Source organism: Manis javanica, chromosome 7, assembly GCF_040802235.1.
Source record: "Manis javanica isolate MJ-LG chromosome 7, MJ_LKY, whole genome shotgun sequence".
NCBI lineage: Eukaryota > Metazoa > Chordata > Mammalia > Pholidota > Manidae > Manis > Manis javanica.
The window spans coordinates 106017405-106043152 of NC_133162.1; positions in this window are offsets into that span (position 1 = coordinate 106017405).

Sequence of the window (25748 nt, forward strand, 5' to 3'; positions counted from 1 at the left end):
ACTCAGTGTTCCGCTTCCACCGCACCTCCTTGATCTTCGGGTGGGCAGGAGCTCAGCTGGCTTTGGCTCTTCTGAGGTCTAGAATGGAGCCCTTGCTGCTAATCTACTCTGAGATGTAATCCTCCTGAGCTCTATTTGCTACACCATCTGCGCAATGAGGGCAGCGTCAGGCAACTTGCTTGCCTCGAAGGAGAGTTAAGCATGGAAAAGGAATACACCTAAAATTGCAGTGTCAGGCTCAAGGCAGTAAGGGTGCTGAATAGCATGGAGCTCCAGTAGTAGTATAGCAAGCAGTATGGGGGTTAAGTGTGTGGCCTCTGGGCCAGTCAGTCAACGGCTTTTTACCTCAGTTTCCTCATCTTTAAAATGGTGCTAATAGCAGCATCTACCTTACTGGGGTCTTGAACATGCACACATACTTCATAGTCCTTATAATTGGTGCTTAGTACATATAAGGACACTTGCTAACACTTATGTAAGTGTGTCATTAGCTACCATGTGGCAGTGGCACTGTCTTGTATTGCTTCATGTACCCAAGCCTTATCTCTCTATCAAGATATAAATCCCTTGAGGTCGGAGACTGTGCTCTCTTTATCTTAGGGAGTTAGAGAGACAGACGGGAACTAGGTTGGGTATTACCATATTTGTTGTAAAATGTCTTTGCAAATAATTTTGATTGTTGTAGATGTTTATGACAGCAATGGGGCAACTATCCTATTATATACAGTTGCTTGTATAACATCTCTGCTGTCCATACGAATGAGGCATTATTACCTCCCTGTGAAGGGGTGCTGTTGGGGCCCCACACTTCGTCCCCTTAGCGGGGGTTGTCAGTTTCCCTCATGGAGGCTTCCAACCTTGAGCACTTGCTGAGTGTCCCAGCTGTACTTCTTCAGGGTTTTCTCCTAAGCTGTGGAGGTTTCGTAAGCCTGGAGATGAAGGAGACTGGATGCTTCCTAGGCCAGGGAAGGACAAGAGCCTCCTGTCTTACTGTGACTCAGCCCTGATGTGCCTTTTACACGAGGACCCCTCAAACTTGAATGTGCGCTAGAATTGCCTGGGGTTCTAATTAAAAGGCAAATTCTGGTTCAGGAGGTCTGGGGTGGGACCAGATCTGCTTTTCTAACCTGCTCCCAGGTGATGCTGATGGCACTGGCCTTGGACCACACTTAAGCCAGTGTCTGTACAGGGTTTTCTTTGAAAGTCCTTCAGGGTTTAGAAGCAGCAGTGCCCACACTAGTACCCAGCTCAGGGGCATGCTCTTATTGGTCTTCCCTCCTTCCCTGTCTCACCACCTCTCCCTGGCTTCCTAGGATCACTTTCTGAATAAATCACCTGTTCTGCATGCAAGGTCTTGCTCAGACTTGGGAGCACCCCCGATATGACACCCCCTTGCAGATGACCCCACTGATGCAGGTCACACACAGTTGCTACAGAGGTGGGGCTCCATGTGAGTCTGATCCCCACGCCCCCTGTACTGTATACCTTTCTCTGTACCGTTGTACTATATTGTCTCTATAGTGGTCTGTGACTGCTTTGAGTTCAGCTGCAGATAACTGACAACTCAAATAGCAAGACCTTAAAACACAATAGAAATTCATTTTGCTTGTGTGATGGGATATCCTTAGGTATTGAGTTGATGTTGATTTGGCAGCTCAGGATTGTCAGCTGAGAGCTCCAGAAGTCTCTTGGCATTTCTTTCATGATTGCGAAAGAGCTGCCGCATCTCCTGCTGCAATGTCTGCATTTCAGGAAGGAGGATGAGGAAGTCTAAGAGCGAATGGGTACATGCTGGCTGAGAATGCCCTTTCCCTCCTTTTAGCAACTTTCTTTGAAGCTCTACCTAAAAACTTGCACATATATTTTAAAGGCTAGAACTTTAAAGTGGCCACTGCAATTTATAAAAACTTTGGAAAAATGTAATTTTTCTGAAAAATTGGTGTGTGGCTGCCCCAACATAATCAACTCTAGCCAATCACCCCCTTGGGAGATTAATCGAGGTTTTCAGGAGTTCTTTTTGAAGGATTTTGCAAGATTTTTCCACAGGCCTCTTGAATCAAGTTGGGGCAGTGAGAGACATGGTGGTGGCAGAGAAGACAGGGCATTGTATTCCTGGTCTAGGCATCTTACTGCCTGGCACTACACAAGGGTGAGGTTTGGTCTGGAGGATTTTGGAGGGTGGGGACACTGTGGGGCTTTAATTCCAGGCTGGGTTGGCTTTTTCCCAATGTATAAGACCTTAAAAAAGTAGTTAAAAACCCCTGGGACTAATTCTTCCAAGGACCCCCATATGCTCAATAGAAGGAATTCATATTCTTCTTATTACTTGACCTTAACCCTGTTTCCAGTGTACTAATGAGTCTTATAACCCTGGCCTTACTATACCAAGAGGGCATCTGCCTTCTCCCTATCTGCGTCGTGCTTCACCACTTCCTAGTGTTGACTTCCTGCGATGGACACCTAGCTCATTTCTCCCCTATCCGTAGTTTCTCATCTCCCCATTCTGGCTGGCACATTCTTCCTTCATACTCCACATCTCAGAAAGGCAGGTGTCTTTGCCACTGGCTTGTGAGCATCTGCAGTACCATGTCTTAGTTCTTTTTCTTCTCAGTGCCTAAAACAGTCAGTTAATAAATTGGGAATATAGTAGTGATATAATCCAGATTGCTTTTCTCCTTGAGCTTGGAGTCTTTTTCTCAAAGTAGGGACTTAGAAATATTGGTTGAATTGAATTAGCTATTCAAAGAATGGTAAAAACTTAGATATAGAAGAGTTCTTGAAGATGTTTTTCCTCCAGAGCTTTTGTAATCAGCTTTACCACTTAAATCCACTGTCTAAATTTAGGCAAATCAACTCACCTCTCTGTCCTGTTTCTGCACCGATAAAATGGAGATGATAATAATAAAGTGAGTATGTCGGGTGCTTATCATGTGCCAGGTACTGTTCTAAAAACTATACACATATTAACTCATTTAAGTTTTTATCATTGAGGTCTTACAAGGTGTAACTAAACACATGGAAAATATTTAGCATGGTATCTGACATATGGTAAGCCTCCCTATGTGTTAGAAATTGTTGTTATAATCAGTTCTCAGTTCTTGCCCAAGCTTAATATTGGGTTTGAGATCTGTTTGCACCATTTATTTTCTCCTTTTTAAATTCAGGGCAGTATTTGACCATCCTTGGGCTTCCAGCACCTCTGCCCATCTCTGTGTTTCAACCACCCACATTGATTCCTCTGGGCTATTTGCTTCAAATTGTTCTCTTATTCATCATACCACTTTTTCTCTGAAAGTATTTCCTCCTCTTGGTCATGGAGGCAAAAAAGAATAGATATTCTGGTCTTTCCAATGTTCTGTAAATTTCTAAGTCTATCTACATAGCCTTACTGAGAGTTTCTTTTCTTTTTATATGACAACCAAAAAAATAAAAATAAAAATTCATAAGTGGTAAGAGTTGGGTAGAAGGAGGCTATCATTATAATACATTAAATCTGTAAGGTGTTTTATAGTCTACAAAACCCTTCCACTCACATCTTTCATAAGCCTCTCAGCAAATCCGGGTGGTCCTCACTGGAATCCTTGTGATATACTTGGCCAGTAAGTTTCAAGTGATTTTCAAAGGAGAGGATAACTGCCTTGTACAGTCACTTAGTGGATTCTTACTTTACACCCTGTGACAAACTTAGAAATAGTCTCTATGGGTAAGGAAGGGAGATGTGTCCTGAATGAGCTTCCTGAAGGAAGGGACGATGTCTCTCACGGAACATCCCTAGGGCTCAGGTGAATAAATGCTTGTTCAGTAAGTGAATTCTCCCTCTTCAGGGGCCTAAGGTGTTTATGTTATAGCTGGTTTTAGGTGAGGGAAGTCCTTGGATGGGGTCTTTGAAAATCTAGATTCACTTTTAAACAGTACTTACAAAGGACTGAGCAAGAAGGTGCTCCTGACCAGAAGACACTGGGATGGGGAGCAGTGGAGACAGATAACGCAGCAGAGCCAAGAATCTTTGCGCACTTGGGATTGAAGGCAGGGGATGGACATCCTGGTTATCTGACTTTGGAATTCTTTCATTGTGTATTGTTTCCCATTTGACCCAGCTTCCTAATGGTTCTTACTTTTCTGGGGAGTGGGAGGGGGAAAGGGAAAGGAAGGTGTTTTATAGTTTCTATAAATTTTCTAATGGAAGGTTCTGAGGCTCTTTTGAGATTCTGATGACAGTTACGCACTGTCTCTAGAAAAATACGCTTGTGCACGCAAACAAATCTCCCCAAATCAGAGGACCCAGTTAAATACTCCTTTCTCTCACCACACTTCCCAGAAGGGATTAATTGTCCTTGCTTATGAATGTTCTTAATGTGCCCCGTTGTTCCCAGCTCAGTCCTCTTTCTGAGAGGAATTATTGCCACACTGTCCAAATCACTCTTTGTGTTATCTTGGGCTGTCTTCAGTTCAGCACTTTCGTAGTGAGCTCTGACAGCTGCTGGGGAAAGGAGGATTTTCCTATCTCTAGCAGGTCTGTTATCTTGGAACCACCTACTGATTGCCTGCTCCCCATGGAACTGAACATACTCCTTAGCTTTGGTTCTATTTCTGGAAGCATAAAGAAAGAAGATGAGGTTGTTGCTGGCAGAATTTGCTGAGAGAATTAAAAAAACCAACTCTAATAGTTGGTGTGTGTGTGGGGTGTGTGTGGGGGTGGGTAGGTGGGGACGGTTGCAGATGGGACCAGAAAGGAGGGGGAAGAGAGATGAATTACATGATTGACGGCTGATGACATCACCATGCACTTTCTTAAATTGTCCTTGTAGGAGACGATCAATGAAAGGCACTTGGGTTCTGCCAGATTGTCCTCTCTCCTGACCCTTACTTTAATTCTGTAGTGACCCACCAGGTTATTTTGCCTATGCAGATGAGCAAAGTTGAGTATTTTTGAGCAGGGGCAACAAGGCATGTAGCAAACTCTTATTACTTCCCTTCTGCTGGGTCTGTTGTATAAGTTTCCCCAGATGGGCCTTTTCCTTCCTGAGATACTGATTGGCTGCCTTTCTCATAGGCTCAGTGATTTCGGATTTCCTGTTGCTGAAAAAGAAAGAAAGAAAGAAAGAAAGAAGAGTCGTTGGTTGGTACCTTCCTCAGAGACACTTGGGGCTGTCCCCTGAGTTCACTGTTCCTATTCTTTTGTTTATCTTTATAAAAATAACATGAAGATGTATAGGACACCCTGGTAGACCCACCCATATTTGCGATGAAAGCTTATTTTCAGTGAAAATAATCATACTAGAATATTCATTCAAGCAGCACTTGCTAGAATCTACCATTATCAAGACACTGTGCTTGCTTTAAGGAAACATGCTATTGAAAACGGTCATTATTTGTCTTTATGTTGTTGCTATGTACAGGAGACTTGGCGAGCCTGGCACATGTTCCTGGGCTTCCTTCCTCCTACCCATCTTCCAGGTGATTGAGGATCCAGATTCCCTTTGATTTATGTATAATTTCTAAACTTGAACTGACTCCTGATGTTGGTGGATCCATTTAGAATCCATACCTCTAACTCTGCATCTCAGGAACATTTTCCTTTTCCCAACAGATTTTTTAGTTCACTTGTTTGACTCAAAGATAGCCATCAGCCAGCCACGGTGAATTTTACCTTGCTATTATGCAGTAGTAGAAATATCACATTTCTAGCTCTTTTTTTGGTGTCACCTTAATACTCAAAGTGATCTCTAAAATTTATTGAACTACCTAGGGTCAGAAATATGAGCTTGGCTTTTTCTTGGGTTTGACCTATTGACCCAGGAGAGCAGCTGGTGTGGTTCCTACAGCTGCTCTGGCTGGTGTGGCCTTTTACCCGAAGGAGCTCCCTTTGATGGACTTCTCTGGGAGGAGGGCTGTTCCTGAATGGCTTTCTCTCTGAGGGCTCTGCTAGGCCTGGCAGAGAAAACAATGATAAGGAGAACACAAACAGAGCTGAAGGATTACCTCACAAGAACAACACACAACAGTGAGGAAGGCTGCTTTGAAGCGAAGTGAAGCCCTGAACTTTATTATTGTACCACAACAGGAGGGAAAAGATGGAGGAGTACAAGCTCTCAGGCTCTGGGAGAGAGACTACTTCTCCAAAGGCAGCAGCACCCTGGCAGAGGGGAGGTCAGCTCGTGGGCATGGCTGACGGTGGGCTTTTGTGAGGAATTACCCAATGAGTTGTCTGTAACTTAGATCTCTGTTCCCCACCACACACACACACACACACACACACACACACACACACACTCACTCATTCACTCACTCACTCACTCACTCACTCACTCACTCACTCACTCACATCCTCTCTCTCTCATAGTTCCTCTGGGCTCTATTCAAATGCCTACTAAAGCTCATATCTGCTGATCACATTATGATGATTTAATCTGCTTCCCATGGCTACAGAGCTCCTCCAAGATAAGGACCTTTTTCTAGTCTCTCTGAATCCCCAGGGCCTGGCCTAATGTCGGACCCCATAAACACAGATTAGATGTTGCCCTTGCATCCTGCACCCACCGCCATCCAGCACTCTTCACAGCTTTGTTAATTCTCTACCTCTCTGCCTCCCCTGCTCTGTGAGAACTTAGGAGATGTGGGACACTCTCTAAATGCCTTTGTCCTTACAAGCCCTAGAGGAGGGCCCGGGACCCAGGAGAAAGAACCCTACGTGGCGTTTGTAGAGCATTCATGAGTCGCAGGCTGAGCAGAGTGTCACCCCGTCTCTTCCATCTGCCGCAGCTGACATCGTAGGGGAGTCACCTGATGTCGCTGGGCTGTGAAACCACCACTACTGCTCTGAAAGATTCTATAAAAAGTTAAAATTCAGGCACTTATTATGGATATCCCTGGGAGGGGTGAATTGCCCAAGTGGTTAAGAATTAGAAGGCCTGGATTCTAGTTTTCAGCTAATTGGCTGTGTGTTCTTGGGTAAGCCATAGAACATGGTGGCCATAGACTCATGATATTGTACCCTGTAGAGTGTTAATTTTTTATATTTGTATTGACTACTTTAAAGAAACATAAAAGTAATACATGCTTGTGATAAGAAATAATACATCCTAGAAAATAAGGTGAAAAATCAAAGTTCCATCCTCCCATCTGCAGTCAACCTCTCTTAACTCTCAGTCTACCTGGCATTCGCCTGGCATACCCACCAAATGGGATCTTTTGGGGACCTGAGATCATGACTTAACATAGAAATGAAGTGGTGTATAAATGTGTAGTACTCCACACAGGTACTAAGTCTTGTTATTATTACTGTTATTATTAGTAGTGGTAGCTTGAGATACAGCATTTGTGTCTGAGAATTCCAAAGGGAACTAGTTGGGAGGTAGGGTAAGTGTTATATAGCAACACCACCTACAGGACTGAAAATGTTCTCCTGGCACTGCCCTGGTTTAAAAATATCCACCATTAAACTGTTCCAGGCTAGGAGGCCAGAGGGACGTGAGGTGGTTCAGTGCGCGGTATCAGAATGCCTGCGCAGACCCCCCCAGTGCCACTCCACACCATGCGGCCTCTGGAAAGTGCCTTGACCCCTGAGTTCAACTTTCCTCTCCTGTAAAATGGAGGTAATAGAAGTATCCTCTTTTAGGGTTGAGATAGAGATGAAGTGAGTGAGTGAGTGTCCCTAAAGCACTTAGCACAGGGCCTTGTGTACAGTGAGTGCCTGGTAAGCTTTAGCTTATGGTTGGTGAATCACTGCATGGGCAGCCAGAGGACAGGGGCTCCAAAAGCTATTTGTCAGCACCGCTTACTTTTAAACTGTGCTGAGATTCAGTGTCGTCTTACAGTTCAGCAAGTATTCAGGGAGAGAGTCCAGGGTCCTTGCATTATAAACAGCTCCCTGGATCAACAAGGATCCTTGCAGGTTTCCATCTTCTGTACTTGAGCACTTCACCATCCTGCACAGGTTATCACCTTGTGTAGTGGCAAGTGTGAGACCCAGTGTATGAGTGTGAAACCCAAGGAGAATCTGCTTCTTCGCCATATGTATGCAGAACTTGTTCAGGGAGAGAATCAGTGGCCACAGTGCAAGACAGCCTCTTCTTTGTCATAAAAATAATTAAATTGACAAATGGATATTACCATATATTATTTTGATGGTATTCCTAATTAATTTATTGACATTGGTGCATGCAACATGGGGTTATCTTGTTAAAAATGTTCAGCTGGAGACATGTCTTCTGCTTCTTAAATTTCTCATTACAATGAGAAATTTACAAATGAGACTGATTCTGGGTGATTCATGTTCTTTGTCAAGCTCTGTCAATCGCCTTGCTATTTATTTCAAACTAGTTCTTGAAGTCTTGACTTTCTCCACTGAAGTTTAAAAAAGTTTCTCTTCCTTACAATGCAGCTGTCAGGAAGTATGACTTTTGCCTAGAACTTGGATAACTTGGATGGAAGAGGGTTTCTGGAAAAAGGTGGGGAGGGGTAGGCTGTGCTCCTCCTCAGCACTCCCTGGCAGAAATCCTGTGACGTGGCATCCTAAGGACACTAGGTGTTTGTTTATTCTCCATTTCTGGGCCTCAGTGGGAGCTATTACCACATTGCTTCTGGTGGGGTTCCCTTGGCCTCATGTCAGTTCTGCGTGATGCCTACACCTTCGAGGTCTCTTTTAACACACAGTATGTGTCTGGGAATCCCACAGTGTCCTGAAAACATTTGCTTGACCTCAGAGGCCGTCTTTCTCTTTTCCAGTGAAATGAGGCCAGCCAGCACATAAGGGCTTAGAGGCCTTTGGACCTTCTCAGCACTGTTTAGATTCTGAATGTAAATCTTGCTGCGGCCTGCTGCCTGGTTTCTTTCTTGAGAATCTGTGCTCTTTGGCTAACAGCTAAGGGCCAGGTGGTTGCCTGCCTCCACATTATGGTCTATGGAAATTTGAAATCAGCTATGGAGTGGGTTCCTTCTAAGGACCAGAGCCCAGAACCCATGTGGCTTGTGGTGAAGTGTTTAAGGCACTCTGGACAGGGATGCAGTGAACTTGGAGAGGGGCTTGTTTAGGATGTTAATCTGCATTTCCTGGAAGGCCAAGCATCGAAGGCTTAGGAAGCAGACTGTGTGTTTGGTCTTGAATACCAAACAGGAGCTGACTTCAAGTCTTCCTCACAGCTGCCCTGGGGTAACACCCCAAGGAACTGCTATTAAAATGGGTAGCTTAGGTGATGCTCCCCCTCTTTTGGGGATCACAGGATCCCTTTGAGAAATGGGTGAAAGCTCTGGGCTGGTTCTGTGACATGCATCAACATGCTCTATACTTTGCAGCAGACACTTAATCTCCATCTCAGGGAGACCCACTGGACTGAAATGTCTAGGGCCATCACGTCCTGCACACAACCATGCATCACACAGGTCGTTTCCTTGCCTCCGACACAGGATCCGCTCTCCTGTGGCCATGTTTGTGCATTTTGAGCAGTCTCGGTTAAATCCCAAAGCCAAATGGTCATCAGAGGCAGGAAGCACTCAGTCACTTGGCACTGAGGAAAACTTAATATGGCTGTAAACATTTTATGTGGGTCTTTACCACTGTTATTTGCTTAAGTCTCATGTTACTGTGTACCAGGAGAGCTGTGCTGGGCAGCTGGGTGACAGATGGGTTGACTTGGAAGAGAAAGGGACCGTAAGGAGCTCAGTGTGTCTGGAAGAGCACTGGCTTTGACATAGGAGAGACTAGGGCGGGAATCTTGGCTCCTTCCTGTAAGTGACCCAATATCTCAGAACCTTACTTTCCTTATCTGCAAAATGGGATCAGTACCATAGAAACTCCAGCAAGGTGAAGATTCATTAAATTTCCTGGGGCTCACTAGGGTTTATGTGAGAGTGCCTGGCTTGTGTCGGACCTGTGACTCGTGGTACATGGATTGTCCCATTTTGCCCTTGGCGCTGGTGGAGGACTGGCACTTGTGCTTCAGGGAGCTTGCCTGCAGGTTTGTTCTTCCTTATTTGCATTTCCAAGTTTCATATTCAAGGTTTGGCAATGTTGAAGAAATGCTGGTCCCACCATACGAAGAAGATTTTGTGGTTCCACTGGGGCACGCAGGTTGGCAGATGACAGATGTGGGATGTGGATCCCTCCCCTTTCTTCCCTGGAGGTCACTGCGATCAGACCCCTCCCATCAGGCTGGCGGCTGGCTATGCTGAAAAGTTCTGTGTGACAAGAACTGGGGAAACTGACAGGCCTGCGGAAGGATTGAACCCTGGCCTTGCTGTTTTCATGTGTTCAACAACCAAGCTTGGGGTATAAAGGCACAATTAAGGCAATCTCCATTAACAAGTGCTTCTTCCTCTTCTGTGGATTCAGATAGAGTGGTTAAAGGAAATTCAGAAGGAAAAATTAAAGTCATGAAACCAGTAAATTAAAGGGTTTTGATTTTTTATCTTTATCTATCTAATAGATAATATTAGAGGTTCATGTGTCTAGAAGGATGTTTGTTTATATACATCCCTTTTCATGGTGAGAAAGACTGCTGCTTGTTGAGTCACTTCCCCAATGAGATCTGAAGCTCCTTTGTCTCCACCCATCCATTGTTCATTCTTTCATTGTCCATCTGTCTGTCCATCATCCATCCATCTGCACCTATTATATTCAAAGTATTATGAGGACTGACAGGTTGTAAGTACCACAGTTGCCTTTTGCAGGTTAGGGTTGTGCTTAAGTTCTTCGATTTTGGAGTGTGGCAGACAGCCTTGGGTTTATAGTCCTGCTCTTCGTTCACCAGCTGAGGAAACTTCAGTAAGTTGTTTATGAGAAAATGAAGAAAACATTCTTTTGTGAGTAGCAAATGAAATAATCTATTTACAGTATTTTGCATTGGTTTGAGCTGTGTTAAATCTTCATAGAAGTGACACAATGGGTGACTACAGTAGATGCTCACTAAATAGAATACAATTGCATACTTGCAGGGAAGATAAAGCACCTCTGAAATGCTTAAATATTATTTAGCTTGCAAAATTTCAGTGTAGTTGCAAGTTTCAGGCACATACCCCATGTGCATATGTGTGTGTCCATGCTTTGTGAGTATGTGTGCCCATGTGTAAATCAAGGAATACATTCTCTATGGGAAAACTTTTCCTACATGCTTATGGTGATAAATTCTATATCCGTTTAGATTCTCAAGTGAGAAATTTAGGAGGTATTATTTTCCTCCCCAACACCAGTTTAAAATATATAAGGCCTTTGGGAATATATATTTTCATTGTATGCCTTATATGGTCTTTGCTGTTAGTAATTCCTTATGTTGTCTTGTAAAGAACTTTGTCTTCTGTGCCTGGAATGCTGATGTTCATAGCTATTAACAATTTGTTATATTTAGTTATTAGTTGATAGTCTTTCTTTCCTCATTTCTCAATCTCATTTCTTGATATCTTTATTCCTATCACGGTTTTTAGACTCTCTACAGGCATCTTATATAGTAGTTTTAGAAAATCTTCAGTATTCAGGTAAATGAGAAAAAGGAGATTCAGCTTTCAGGAAGTAAGGGGAATATTTTAATTCCTTGATAAAACAGACTCTGAAAGAGGCCCTGTCTTCAGTTGGAAACCATTTTTTCCAGTGTAATCATTGCTGGAGGAATGGTCCTAACTCTCATAATGAGCATTTCCCATTTACTCCTGCCAGTTGGTTCTGACTGACATGTCATCTCAAGTGTTTTTATGGCAAATCCTAACAGCATATCTAGAGGATTATTTAATAACATTTGGAAGCACAGTCAGAAGAGTTGATACAGGAAATAAAGCAAACCAAGAGAATGGAGCAAGCCTGGGACATGGTATCCCAGACTCCGATGAGGGGTGGATAAGGTGCCTCTAGACCAACCTGGGGAAAGGGATTAGGAAAAATAAACTAAAGAAACAGACCACCCAGGCTGAGATGTGTTCATTCTTGTGCTACAATTTGAAATTGTAACAGAAATTAACTTCTCAGGAGAGCATCAACTCCTTTGTGAAAGGGAACAACAGTGGGTCAGATGTGTACTATAAACCCCAATAGCAGAGACTTGATTCTTCACCGGGGTCCACAGCATGGAATGCCGTCTCCCTGGCTCCACAGCGCATTGGCGAGAGGCAGAGCTGAAGACCAGGGAGCCTGGGGGTAGTAGCACTTACTGGAGACTGTTTTTCAGGCCTCACTGATCAAAGTAGCCTGGCCATATCCTTTTAAGTCAGAGATGAGATGGAAAAAGGGCCAGAGTTCAGGCTGAGGCAACCATGGCTGTGTTGGAAGGAGTTTTATTCTCAACTTAAGGAACAGGGATTCCTCTGGTGTTCAGTGTGCGGGTGCAGATACAGAAGATGCTGGGGCGCGTGGAAGGAGCCACACACAGGAACGCTCACAGTGGCCCTGTTCCTAACAACAAAAACATTGGAATTAACTCTCATGTCCATCAGGAGGAGACTGGATAGATGAGTTGAGCTGCAATATGTGCGAGGGAATAATAGAGAGCCATGAGAAGGGAATAAACCAGCAGAGCTAAAGCATTAACCTGGATGATTTTCAAGGACACAATGCTGAGCAAAAGAGCACACCAAACAAAATACATGGTACAAAGCCATTTATGTGAAGTACGAGAAAATGGCAAACAATATGATATGTTGTGTTTGAGTATATAAATATGTAGTAAAAAGAGCTTAAGATTGCATGGGAATAATAAAAACCAAATTTAGTGGTTTTCTTTAGGGAGTTGGAGAGGGGTATGCCACATAGGGAGAAATGTGAAATATCAATTGTATTGATGTTTTATCCTTTACAGTGGGCAGTAGGTGTTTTTGCTGTATTTGTCTTTATAGTTTTCTGGTCAGTTTGAAATAGTTTGTGATAACTTATGGACCTCCTACCTATGCACACAGAATGTTTTGAGAACCAAGTGGGAAGTTTAGCTTGGAGAAAAATGGCTGTTGCAGTGTTGCAAAGGAGATGAAGTGTTGCTGTGTTTTGCAAGAGTTGTGCTTAATATATATTTGCTCAAGTAATTAAGACTGGGAGGGAAAGAAAACAGAGTCAAAAGTAATAGAGAAGGTGACTGAGGTGGAAGGGGTCTTGGAGTCAGTGTTGTGTAGAAAACAGCAGCACATGCAAAAAAGGTCAGTGAGTTGGGTGCTGAGACACTGCTGTGAAAATCAGCCACTGCCTCAGACCCAGAGGCTCGAGAGAATTTTCACTGTGTTGGGAGTTCCTGCAGCCAGAAGGTCATCCCCTAGGTGCTGCCCATCACCACGTCTTAAACGATTTCTTAAGAAACTACTCTTGCAAAGAGAAAGGGAGAAATAAAAGGCATTTGAGTTTGTGCCTGCAAGAAAGTAATCAAAAGATGGTGATTGGTATTTTCTTATTCATGATCTGCTGTATATTAATGACTGGCATGTGATGGGTGTTTGGGAGTCACACTATATGTCTTCCTTGTTATTATTTCTTTGCTTGAATGATTTATTCTTATGGACTCTGAGAGCACAAGTTGGGCTTTTAGAGTTAGAAGGCAGGAAAATGATAATTTTTTACCCTACCTAAAACTGGTTACTCAACAAAGTCCACTGTGCTCTGAGCTCCTTTGATGTTGCTCAGTAGACGTTATGAACATATCAGACAAATTCATTTTTAACCTCTCACTGAGGGCTTTGTGATTATCATCTAGTTGTTGTTCTAACCATTTGGACTGACCTTTACTGGGCAATGTTGAATTAATCATACGGAACAGAACCCAGCTCTCTCTATTCTTTTTGTCAGGGTGGAGTGAGCCCTGGACTCAAAGCATGCAGAATTCTGGGGCTGGATGAGGTCTGTGCCTGTGCTTACTTTGGTTATTTCGTTTAATTTAAAAATTAATTTTAGTTTACCTTCTTCCTCTTCCCTTGTCTTGAGCCTCCATGGCTCAAACTATTAAAGGTAGATTCGAGGAAGGAAATGCAAAATAGCAAGAACAGTTCTGCTTGCTGATGGCGCAGTCCTTTTTGCTTTCTAGGTTAGAAGGGCTGTTTGGGGGAAGTGAAGTTCTGTCTCCTTGATGACAGTGTTTAGTTTTGCATTCCATTTTAGTTGGAGGCTGAAGTGAACCAGACCTGTTTCTAGCCACTCTTGAGTCTGATTCCAGGGTGGGAGATCCTATACAGGGTTTTATGTCCTGCTGGAATGCAAGGCTGTTTTAGGAAATCCCTGTAGGATTGAGAAAAAGCATGTGGTATAATTATGGTGACCAAACCATGTGTCCCACTTTCCCAGGATGGTTCCCAATTCATGTATTTGAGTCTTTTCAATAAAGACTGTTTACTTTGTTATCCACATAGGGTCTGATAAAGGGTTTATCTGTGTGTGCATAGTACATATGTATACACACACACACACACACATATAATTTGGGGTTTATTTGTATAAAGTCTTCTTTAGGATCTTGTGGCTTTAGAACATGTGGTTGAGTAAATATTGTAGAAAGGACTAACCAGCTGATTGACCTTAAACAAGTCACTTCCTGTCGCTGGGTCTCCTCAGTTCCCCACCACCCTGGCACATGACAGTTTCTTAGTAACTGTTCTGGAGGGAACCAAATGCCAGGCCCTTTTAGAATTCTCTGAGTCTTGGTCCTTTCTTCTCCCACTGTGTGGAAAGTTCCAGGCCCTTGTCCTTTGTACTTGTGTCATATTGTATGACACTTCATCACTGTTTTGTGTGTCTCCCACATTAGGTGTAAGAGACTAGCAGGCTGGAATAGGTCTTTATGTTTGTTATTGCCAGTGTTTAGCACAGTGCCCGGCAGATATACAAAAAAAAAAAAGAGTGGAAGGAAATCTACCAAAAAGTTAACTATGGTGAGATAATAGGTGGTATGTTACTCTTTGTACTTTTTCATACTTTCCTGTTTTTAAAAACCATAAGTAGGTATTACTTAAAGAATCAGAAAAATAAGAATAAATGGTGTTTTTTTCTCTGAGCCCTCAGGGTCTGAGGAGCATGTTGAGCAGATTTCCACGCTGAAGGCTATTGCAGCATCCTTTGCCTCAGCTTCTGACACGTGGGAGCAGCTGACTCTTCCTCAAACTCCCACAAACTGGGCCAACCCTCTGTGACAGGCAGCCACATGGGTGTCAGAGTCTACTGTGGGCTCTTCCCTTCCAGGGGTTGATTTGAGCTGTGTCATGGTAACCAAGCACAAATCAACACGTACACAGAGTATTTCATATACTAGATGTCCCAGCAGCTGGAAGGCACTTAGGACTCTTGGATTCTTGACCCCATCATGTGCCTTCGTTGGGGGCTGAGTTGAGTGATGGGCCAGGCCTGGTGCTAGGTGTGCGTGTGAGCCAAGGGAGCTAGGAATGGTTCATGCCCACAGGAGGCTGATCTACTTGGGCCAATGATCTGTATGCATTAGAAGCCAACTAACATCATAAGGCAGTATTTAAGCTTCAAATGAATGGTAAAGAAGACCAAATGGCCCATGGGAGTTTCTAGGAGAGTGAGTAAGAATATGGAGAGGCTGTGTAAGAATATGGTGTTTTGTGATGGATTTGGAGTGTCTCCAGTGGTGAGAAGAGAAGGCCTTTCAGGGAAGGAAATGGCCTGCAGAAAGGCATGGTAGGAGGTGTAAGGCCAGCCTGATGTATCTAGTTTTAGGGAGTGACAGGCAAGTGAACGATGGGAAGGAAATATACAGTCTAGGATGGAAGGTGCTAAGTTAGGGAGACTGGGAAACTAGAATGGAGAGCTGCAGATGGACAGGTCAGGGAGAGCTGTGAGAACAGGACAGAGGTGTAGCCTTGAACTGGAAGGTGGTGGTGAGGAGCAATCAGGGAAGGAGATGATGTAATGTAACCGCCTGGGCTACAGATTCTCCTCATAGATCAGAATACAGCATGAAAATGGTTAAGAACAAGGGCTCTGGGTGATGTCTGAATGTGATTCATGATTCCAAGTTGTATTATCCATCTGCAGAATGGGGATAATGATAGCCCCCCCTTCTTATAGAATTGCTCTGAGGATAAAGGAGATAATCCATGTTAAATATTTTTCATAATGTCCTAATAAATAGCTTTTATATGCAAATTAATATAATGCTCATTTCACGAAATTATTCCATGAAAGGGTGAGCTTGAGAATACTTCAGGCAGATCTTTGCTGGAAAGTCCCGTGCTAGTCTCACAGTTTGGCTCTATTTACCGTCACTTAGCTTTTGTGAAATATTTACGTTGGCAGGTTACTCAACTGTAACTTTTGTTCGTTATCCCCCTAAGCTTCACGAGGAAGATCAGTTTATCTTTTATTGCAGAAGATACACATAGATATAAACACAATGACATTTAGTTACAACATCTCTTCCGTTAGCATTAAACACAGTTACAAGCCAGAGTGTCTCTGGTTGGACAAAGCAAGGTATGGGAGTAGCGGTGGCCAGGCTCTTCTGCACTAGGATGAAGAACGTAGTGAAAGACTCAAGGGGGCCAGGATGATTTCTTAAGCCAAACTTAAGACCCAGTCCTTGAAGAAGCTTGGGAATGAGCAGAAGTGCTGAAACAGGATTGGCAAAGCAAATCAGACACCTCACACTCTCTAGAGTCGTAGTTACTTCTTTGGATGCTGTTGCCTAAATTATCTTGAATTAGAATTAACTAGCTCTGGGAGGGTTACTATTTTCATGCCATTATCAGTGGACTTCTTAGTGGAAGTTCAAGCTAAAGAACAATATTCTCAGGCTTGGCTGCCACTCTGACATTCACATGTGCCGGATGCACATGACTCCTGAGAATTGATAACAATGGTGAGCTGAGAAGGTCCCCTGAGGGATGTGACTCATGGGGAGTCAGGTACACATGGAGGCTTTGTCCAGCCCTATTGTCTTTTGTCAACAGGTCTTTAAGCTGCTAGAGTAGCGGTGGAAGGAAAGGCATTCAACACCCCAGATGCCCAGTGACACTAGTTAGCACTGCAGTGGCTGGCCCTGTGTCCCTGTGTGCTGGCTAACTGGACAGATGGGATGGCGGCTCAGCAGGGCTATGACTGGCTGGCGTTATTTGGTCTGTTGGTCCCAGAGAAAAAGGTATAGAAGAGAGGCCTAAAAGAGAAGGAGGAGGGCACCAGACACCGTCCTCATGCCCATCACTGTTTCACTCAAGGGGCAGCCTTAACATTAGGTGCCTCCCAGGTACCAGGTACTTTCCACATGACAGTTAATCCTTCCCAGAGATGGGCTAAATGCCGGTGCTGAGCTTCAACACCCTGGCCAGTGGAGTCGCACTCTGGTGCCCTGTTCTCTACCCCACGCTGCCTCTTTGCAGGGAGAGAGGTCCTCTGTTGAAATAAGAGAATGATTCCCTCTCCTTTTATTTCCAGAAACATGTTGTACTCTAGGGTCAGACCTTTGCATTTGGCCCCAAAGCTGGGTTGTCTCTGTTTGCCCTTTTCCCTTTCAGGCATCCATTTCCCCTTCCTCTAGAAACAGCCTTCTAGATTTCCTTTGGGTCTGCATCCCTCCCTCAGGCTTTGCCCCTGTGGGCCTGATGGGGTTGGCTCCACTTCCTGAACCCCCCACTCCCACCCCAGCCCCACGCATGTGCATGCTTGCCTGTGTGCATGACCACAGCATGGCCGGTTGGCACTGTCATGCTTGCTTCAGAGATGGACGCATGAGTCAAGCTGGACTGATGGGTATTAGCTCTGGGGTTTTTAATGTCACTATTGTCAAAGAGAGGCTTTGTTTCTCCTGTGGGTCTGTGGGTCCCAGAGAAAAAGGCATAGAAGAAGGGCCTAAAAGAGAAGGAGAAGGGCATCCATCCTGGCAAATGGAAGTAAACTTGGAACTGCTGATAGAAATCTAGTGGAACAGGTAAGAGGAGCTTGCCCAGGGAATAAGGTAGAACTAAGAGATAGAGGCATATTCCTGAAGACATCACTTGAATGCCTGGATCCACCAGTGCCTGAAGACATGGTTTGGTTTTTTCTTTTAGTTCAGGAGTCAAATCTTGTTTTTGGTGTGAGCCATTTTGAGCTGGTGTTTCTGTCACTTATAGCCTAATTAATTATCTTGGAAAATAAAGGCCACGTGCTTGGTCATCAAGTCATATTTCTTGATGACTGTATCTTCACATATCACCTCTGGTATAGAGCAGCCCGCCGCCCCTCAGGGACCACAGCAATCTTGGGCTGCTGCAGGAAAGGGCAGAACTTTCCCATCTCTAGTACCTGCTGCTGTTGGCCACCTAGACATAGGGAAGAGAGTCTGAGGGAACATTTAGTGGCAAACTTTGCGGAACCAAGATTTTCCAGATAACGTACTTTTTTTTTTTTTCCTGTCTGTATTCTGTGATGTTGAAAAATCCCCTGGCCACTATTGACCCTTTGAACTGTAACAAAGGTGTAGAAACTATCTTGACTAGTGTATTCAGGGGTCTGAAACATTTCAGAAGAATATTATAAAGTTCTGAAATCACAATTTTAGCAGTTGCCTGGACCCCAGGTGCTCTTAGTCCATCCCCCTCATCTTAGAGGAGGATAGATTCAGCAAGACAAAGAAGTTTTATTAAGGGCTCATAGCTAATACAGTTGCAGACCAGTATCACTGAGAGAGAGGGGCCCTCTGAAAAGAGATCAGAGACTAGACCGTTTGTTTACTCACGGTTACTCACGGTGTTAGGGCTTGTCAGTTGCAAGTGACAAATTATTGCTGTCATAGATGAAAAGTCCAGGATTATGGCTCAACTTCAGTTATGGATGGATCCAGGAGTTCTTAATTACATCATAAAGACAAAATCTTTTTTTCTCTCTATTAATTGCACTGTTTTCCTCTGTACTGGTTTAAATTCTCCAGTAGATTCTATCACATAGTGGCTTCTGGCAGCAGTAAGATTTTATCCTATCAGATTAGTAATTCCAGTTTGATAAAGTGCTTTTGTTTTCCAATAGTTCCAACCGAGACCCAAGACTCATATTCATGGGTTTGATGAGGGTCCGCCTTGGAAGAATATGTCTGGAAGAATGAATGTTTCAGACCTCTGAATGCACTGTGACAGAGCTGTTAGTATCCTGGGGCCACTCCAGACTTCAGCAGCTCAGCGTGGGGTTGGCTTCACTGTAAAGAGCTGAGCAGAGACGGAGTGGGGGAGGAGTGGCAAAAGTGAGCATGCTGTTGTTACCTGGAGGCGGAAAAACAGTTGCCAGAAATAGTAGATGCCCACTACTCTTCTCTAGGGCAAGGAGGGGTTTGAGGAAAGCCAGAGCTTCCATTTCGGGAACCAGTCTCAGGGCTTAGTTAACGGTATTTGGCGCTAGGCCAGCAAGGTACACTTTCAACCCAGCAATACAACCTCTGAAGTTTTACTCGACTGCAGAGATGAGGTTTCTCAGGAGGGGTATTGGTTTGGCCATTTCTAGTGGCCTCACCTCTAATAAATATTCTCACCTTGGCTGTGCTGCTCTGTTTTCTGGCCATGACAGGGCACCACGCCAAGCATATCTCAGACAAATATCTGAATTGTTTGTGGCGTGATTGTGACTTCCTGTCTTCCAATTTAGCTTTCTGTCGTGCTTATGTCTGGGTCATTTGATATTACATCTGGTGCTTCCTGTTTTTTAAGTCTCTGACTCTAGTCATCCGACTGTAGAAACCAGGGGTCAACTTCTTCATAAGTGATGCCTACTTTAGTCACTTGTTTTGGTATACTAATTGAGATTTGCGTAAGGAAAGCTGTCAGGTGTCTGCTGGTTTTCTAAGCTTCAGATACTTCCCTATTTATTAGTTTTTGTTTTTCAAACACTGGGACTTTCTCTCCCCTGTGTGGATGGATGTGGTGGTGGAGGCAGGACTTCTCCCACCCCTACCAGTTCAGTAGTGGTTCTCGCTCTCTGAACCAGAGCTCCCGAACCCCGTGGGCCCTGAGTCTCAGGGGTCCGGCTCCCAGAATGAGTCTGCTTTGGGTGTGACAGGAGTCACCTCCTGGTACCTCCCCCATTCTCCTTTCTCAGTCCTGGGGTTCACTGGTCTCCCTTCAAAGAGGTCATCTCTGATGAAACGCCTTTAGACAGGCCAGCAAAAAAGCTCCTAAATGCAGATCTGCGTATTCTCACCAAAGGAAGAGGAATGTTTTAATCACTAAAATTTCCACTTCATTAAATCTTTCTTGCCGCAGAATGGCCTGACTCGGGAGGAAGGGGATAAAGCCCTAAGAAGTTTACATCAAGGAACAGAATATTTATGATATCACTGGCCCTCTGGGGAGAGCCGCTTTACTGGCCTGAGCTGCATCAGACTAACTTTATTTCTTTTTTTGGTCAAAGGAGAGGGATTCATTCAGAGAATTTTCTAAGATAATGGGGAGAGAGGAGATTTATTCCACCTTACAGGCAATGGCAGCTTTTAGGGGAGGTGTGCTAGGGAATCCACAAAACCATAGAGACCAGAGCTTGAGACTTAATATTCTGCTCCTTCTCCACGTGAAGCCTTTGCTGGACAAGGGAGTGATTGGATCATGGCAGCTGTGAGGAGTTGGAGCCTCACTGGGTGGTTATGCTGCCACCTCTTGAGGTCATCACTGGACTCATAAAGGCTCAGTTCCAGAGGAAGACACTCTGGCTCCTCTGCATGAGGGACAGAGGCCACGTCATTCCTACTCTGCCTTACCTCAGGCCTAGGACCACCAAGCCTGGAAAAATGTCAGGGCCTCCAGGATTTCTGCCAGTTCCAGCACTGGCAAAAGAGTGAGGAAAATCCCCTCCCTGAATTCTCCCTGCCCTGTCTTTTCTTGGGTGATTCTGCCCATGTGAGTTGGGCATGCTCAGCAATGCAGTGAACTCAGCCCTTTACATTCCTCAGTGGAAACCCAGTGCCTCCGTGATCTCACTGAAAGAGAGGCAATACCACTCAGTGTCATGACTTAAAACAAGAAAAAACCCAGTAAAATCCCAAACCAAAAAAACCTTTGGTTCTGTGTAATGCTTTAAATGACATTATTACTTCTCTGAAGCCACTTCATGTGGTGGGAGAACAGGAGTCATTGGCAGATGGGACAGTTCAGATGAACAGGGTAGGGACCCATTCAGTGTCAGTGGGCTTCCAAGTCCAGGGCAGTTTTAGAATGCTTGTGTTTCATTTTTGGCTGACAAATGAAACAAAACCAAACATTAAAAAACAGCCTTTCACCCAGACAGACAAAAGATTCAGAACTGACTGCAGTTGCTGAGGAAGCCAGTCAAAGCAGGTGGGAATGTCACCAGGGTATCAGTGCCACTGGAACGGGGCAGGCAGACATTGGGGGGTGACCTATTTCTGGAGTCTCCCTAATTCCTGCTTCTGGCCAGGAAGGTGACTTTCCTTCTCTGTTCCCAAAGCCCACAAGGGGTTTCGGTTGTTTCCTCGCTGTCTGCAAGGAAAGTAGCAGCAGTGCCCTGAGCTGGGCTCTGCCTCTGTGCTCCCTCCACTGCTGCTTTCTCACCTCACCTCCAGACCTCCAGACCAGGCCTGAATGCAGCCCTGAGGGTGTCCCCTGAGAAAGCCTCATGTGTCTTCTGGACATTCTGTTCAGCATTTACTCATGGGACTCCGTGGTACAGCAGGGTGGTTAAGGGTATAAGGACTAAGAGCTGTGGGTTCAAATCCTCACTCAGCCATTTGTACTTACTGAATGACCTCAGGCTAGGCACTGAGTCTCACGTGGTTTATCTGTAAAACTGGTGTTTTGTATGGATTTCTGAGTGCTTTGTACAGTGCCTGGCACCTAGTAAGTACTCAACACAAGGATGTTATTATTAGCATCCTGCTGGATAAATATGGTCTGGTTTTCCTAATCCTATATGAAATTTCAATGAACCAACACATTTGGTTATGATCATAATCACAGATACTATGCTTTTTAAACATATTCCCTTCCAAAAATATATTTGCATAGAGCTTAGTGTTACAGCAAAGGCTGTGGAAGGAGTCAGCCCTGGGTTCATGTTCTGGCTTCACCATTTATCTGCTGCGTGACTTTTCTTCTCCAAGTCTGTTTTCTCATCTGAAAGCTGGGGCTAGGCGCAGGTCCTTCAGATTGTACTGTATTTATAAGACTTGTATGAAAAGGGCTCAATTAGTTAGTGGTCATCTGTATTAAATTTTATTGAGTGCCTATTGTGTGCTCAGTGTTTTCACACCTGGGTCCCTACTTGCATTTATTGTATTGTCAATACAATAATCTTGTGAGGTAGGTATTATTCCCATTTTTTTGAATGAGGAAACTGAGACTCAAGTTAGCCAAATAACTTGTCTGAAATCATACAGCTCATAAGTGGTAGAAACTGGATCCTTCCACATTCCTCCTTGCCTGAGCCCTATATATAAGATATATTTTACCTTGGGTCCCTACTTTCTCTTTAGCTTTTGGCATTTGTAGGATTCATTCTTCTCTGGGTGCATGGCTTTGTCTTCAGCCAGGATGACCAGAGTCTTCTTGTCCTCACCTCTGTCACCTCTGTATCTTTCTATGCTTGTCGCTTCCATCAGCTTCAGGCATCCTTAAGGCTGGGGCTGGGTCAGTCCTTCCTTCTCAGTGCTGGTGGTTTGCCTGGCTCATGGCTGATCTCCACCCAGTGTGTGTAAAATTAGTAACTGACAAATGCAAGGTGATGACAGCAGGAGTTTTGGTGTCTAGAACCATCCCACACTGTCTGCCTGCCTCCATCTCTGTATCACCCAGCACAGATGGGCTGCCTAAGATGTCAGGACCATGTCTGTGGCCTCCATGTCCCGTTGCGCCACCAGCCCTCCTTGCAGTCTGAGCTCATCTGCCTTTCACTGACAGAATGGTCCATGCCCAGTGTCTGGCATGGGGTCCCACATCCTGCTCCCATTGTGTATGCCCTTCAGATGGCACTAATTGGCCCAGAGAGTCCAGGCCATACCAATTCCTCGTACTGCTGGCCTTGGGTGCCTACTGCTGACCACAGCCACACACAGCTGCCAGACATGCATCCATCCACTCCCTACTGATCTAGATCCTCCAGATACCCAGACAAATACAGAACTCAATGGCAGGGGCTCCCAAACCTGGATTTGCCTTAGAATCATCTAGAACAGTTTTTACAGATACAGATTCCTAGATACCACCTGAGACCTAAAGAAGAAGAATCACTGGGAGCAGGTTGTAGGAATCTGTACATTTAAGTTGCTCGCAGTGTGACTCTGACACAGCCTGATCAGAGAACACTAGTCTGGAATTCACTGTGCAGCTTATGCCTTGAGAAGGCACAGAAACAAAGACAGGGCTGCAGAGGAGGTGTGGCTGTCTCATCGCTTATTCTCTGTGTTTGGCCCAACAGCCTCCAACAGTCCTACATTGCTTACTTCTTACCAGGGGCCTTGGATGTAAAACTTGCCAGATGGTTCACTCCTGGGGACAAGGACAAGCCTGTTTTCCTCACTGCTGTGTCCCTACTGACTACAGAAGGGTCTGGTATCTAGTAGGGGCCCTGTAAGTATTTGTGAGTGAGTGAATGAAGGAATCCCTCATTCCTTTGGGTGCAGGATGGGCCCCTCAGCTTGTTTCTGTGCTATTGTGTGTCTGTCTGTGTGTTAGAGGTGGACAAAACACCATGCTAAGAGGACAGGCCCTCCAGCGGGTCTCCACCAGGCCCTCACCTCAGAGGAGAATGGGGGGGCCCGAAGGCAAGTCTTTGATCCTGCCAGGACAAAGCAGTGTTGGGACAGGAGTGTGCCTAGCCACTGGGAAGTGTGGAGTTTCCCAAAGACAGAGATTGGTCTGGGATGAGCTTTTGAGCAAGAGAGAGGCGGCTGGCACAGGGTAGTCATTAGATTGGCAGTTGACCTCTTGGCAGCTCAAGTGAGGCCCGGTAGACCTCGGCCCTCCCCAGCCGGCCCACTGGGACTCTCAGAGAGAGGCCCATCCATCACAGGGGTCTCCTGGGAGGGCCATGGGCATTTTTTCTGCGTGTCAGTTACAGGGCTCTGTTTTCAGCACAGATCTTGTCAAATTTAAGCTGTCAACTGCACAGAGCCTGAAAGACTGTCACAGACCCCTGGGGACATGCGGGCAGCAGGCGACCTTGAGGGGGCTCTGCTGAGTGTGGAACTGTGGTGATAAGAGGGACAAATGAGAAGAAGCCACCTGCCAACAGCCCTTTGTGCTGGTGCACGCCACCCCCTCTGTCCTTGAGGGATGCCCAGGCGGCTGCACTGAATGTCCCCCCTCACCCCCTGGGTTGCCTCTCTCCCTCTGTGCCATCTCCACGGGGACAGGGGAGGAGGCATCAGTGCATTGGCTGTGGAAAGGACACCACCTTGCTCTGTTGCCTGGAAACTGTGTGACCTTGGGCAAGATACTTAATCTCTCTGAATCTGTTTCCTCAGGCTGTGGTGAACGCTACAGGAGATGATACACTGCTCAGCACAGGATCTGGCACGTAGGATTGCAAAGTGATCATGAGCTCTTACCAGTGTTTTTGTGGAAGCGAAGCCAGAAGCAGCTTGGACTCCATGCTGGCTTTCCTTCATGACCTCAGCAGCATTTTAACTCTACTTGGCCTCCTTACATCCTTGTGCCCCCTCAAAGATGAGTAAGTGGGGGCTGAGTTGGGATGGGAGGCCAGATCTCCCGCCCATGCTGACTCCCATCTGGTCTTCAGGTGACCTCATGAGGGACGGGACAGTCCACCAGCCCTGTGTGTGGGCACAGCCACCCAGGTTCTCCTTGGGGCCCCGAAGGGCTCTGGGTGGGGCTGTATCCTGTCCCCTGGTTGGGGACTGCTCTGCCTGGGCTCTGCCTGGGCTCTGTCTCCGTAGGCCAGCTCTGGGGCCACAGCAGGCTCTAAATCTGGACAAAGGAATTCAAAGCTGAAATCACATTAGCTAAAAAGGGTCATCTGAACAGGCTGTGAAATACGAAGGCCAAGGGCAGGTCTGAGCTCCGAGGAATCTGGGTGCTTGGGAGGAGAGAGGAGTAGCAGGAGGCTGAGACAGCGCCCAAGGCAACATCTGGGCCACCCACCGACACCTGCGAGGAGGCTGTTGCACTCCTGGCCTGCTTAGAGGCCCGGAAGTTCCTGAAGACTCCTGAGGGGAAGCCGGAATCCTCGCCTTGCATCTGTGCTGAGTATTGGCTGCTGGGACTGACCTAGAACCTCCTCCCCGTCAGGAGGAAACATTCCTGGTTGGAGGGCTCTAGATAAAAATGGCAGGATGCTCATACCCACAGGGTCTCTTCACCAGCGTTGATTAAGCACCTGCTGGGTTAGGGAGAGAGAGAAGGCAAGATGAGGGGCTGTTAGCCTGGCCCTCCACTTCCCTGCAGGTTCCTTACCTCTTGTCAACAGAAGGGACTTGCAAGTGCCCCTCGGGAGAGGGTTGTCCTTTGATCCTCCCCTGAGAAAAGACAGGGCAGCTTGGGGTGGGCAGCCAGAGCCAGATGTGACCCAGAGGGCCCTTGCACTATGGACAGGGGCAACCATCTGGACGTGAGGCTGATGGGTGCAGGGGTGACAGGAGAGGCTGGTGGTGGCCGGGAAGTCTGCAGGGTTGGGGGATTTGTTTGAAGGGCACAGCCTGCCTCTACGATTACTCAGGGCACAAGCTGTGTTCCCCACTGGCCCTTTAAGAAAGGCACCTGCCTTGTGCAATGCCAGGTCAGAGCGGAAACCCAGAGAGTGTGACCAGACACCACTCCCTCTGTGCCGACAGTCACACAGTCTCCGGTCCAGGCCTGTGAATGATGTGAGAGCTTGTGTGTTTGGGCACCCCAGGCTGCTCCACCCC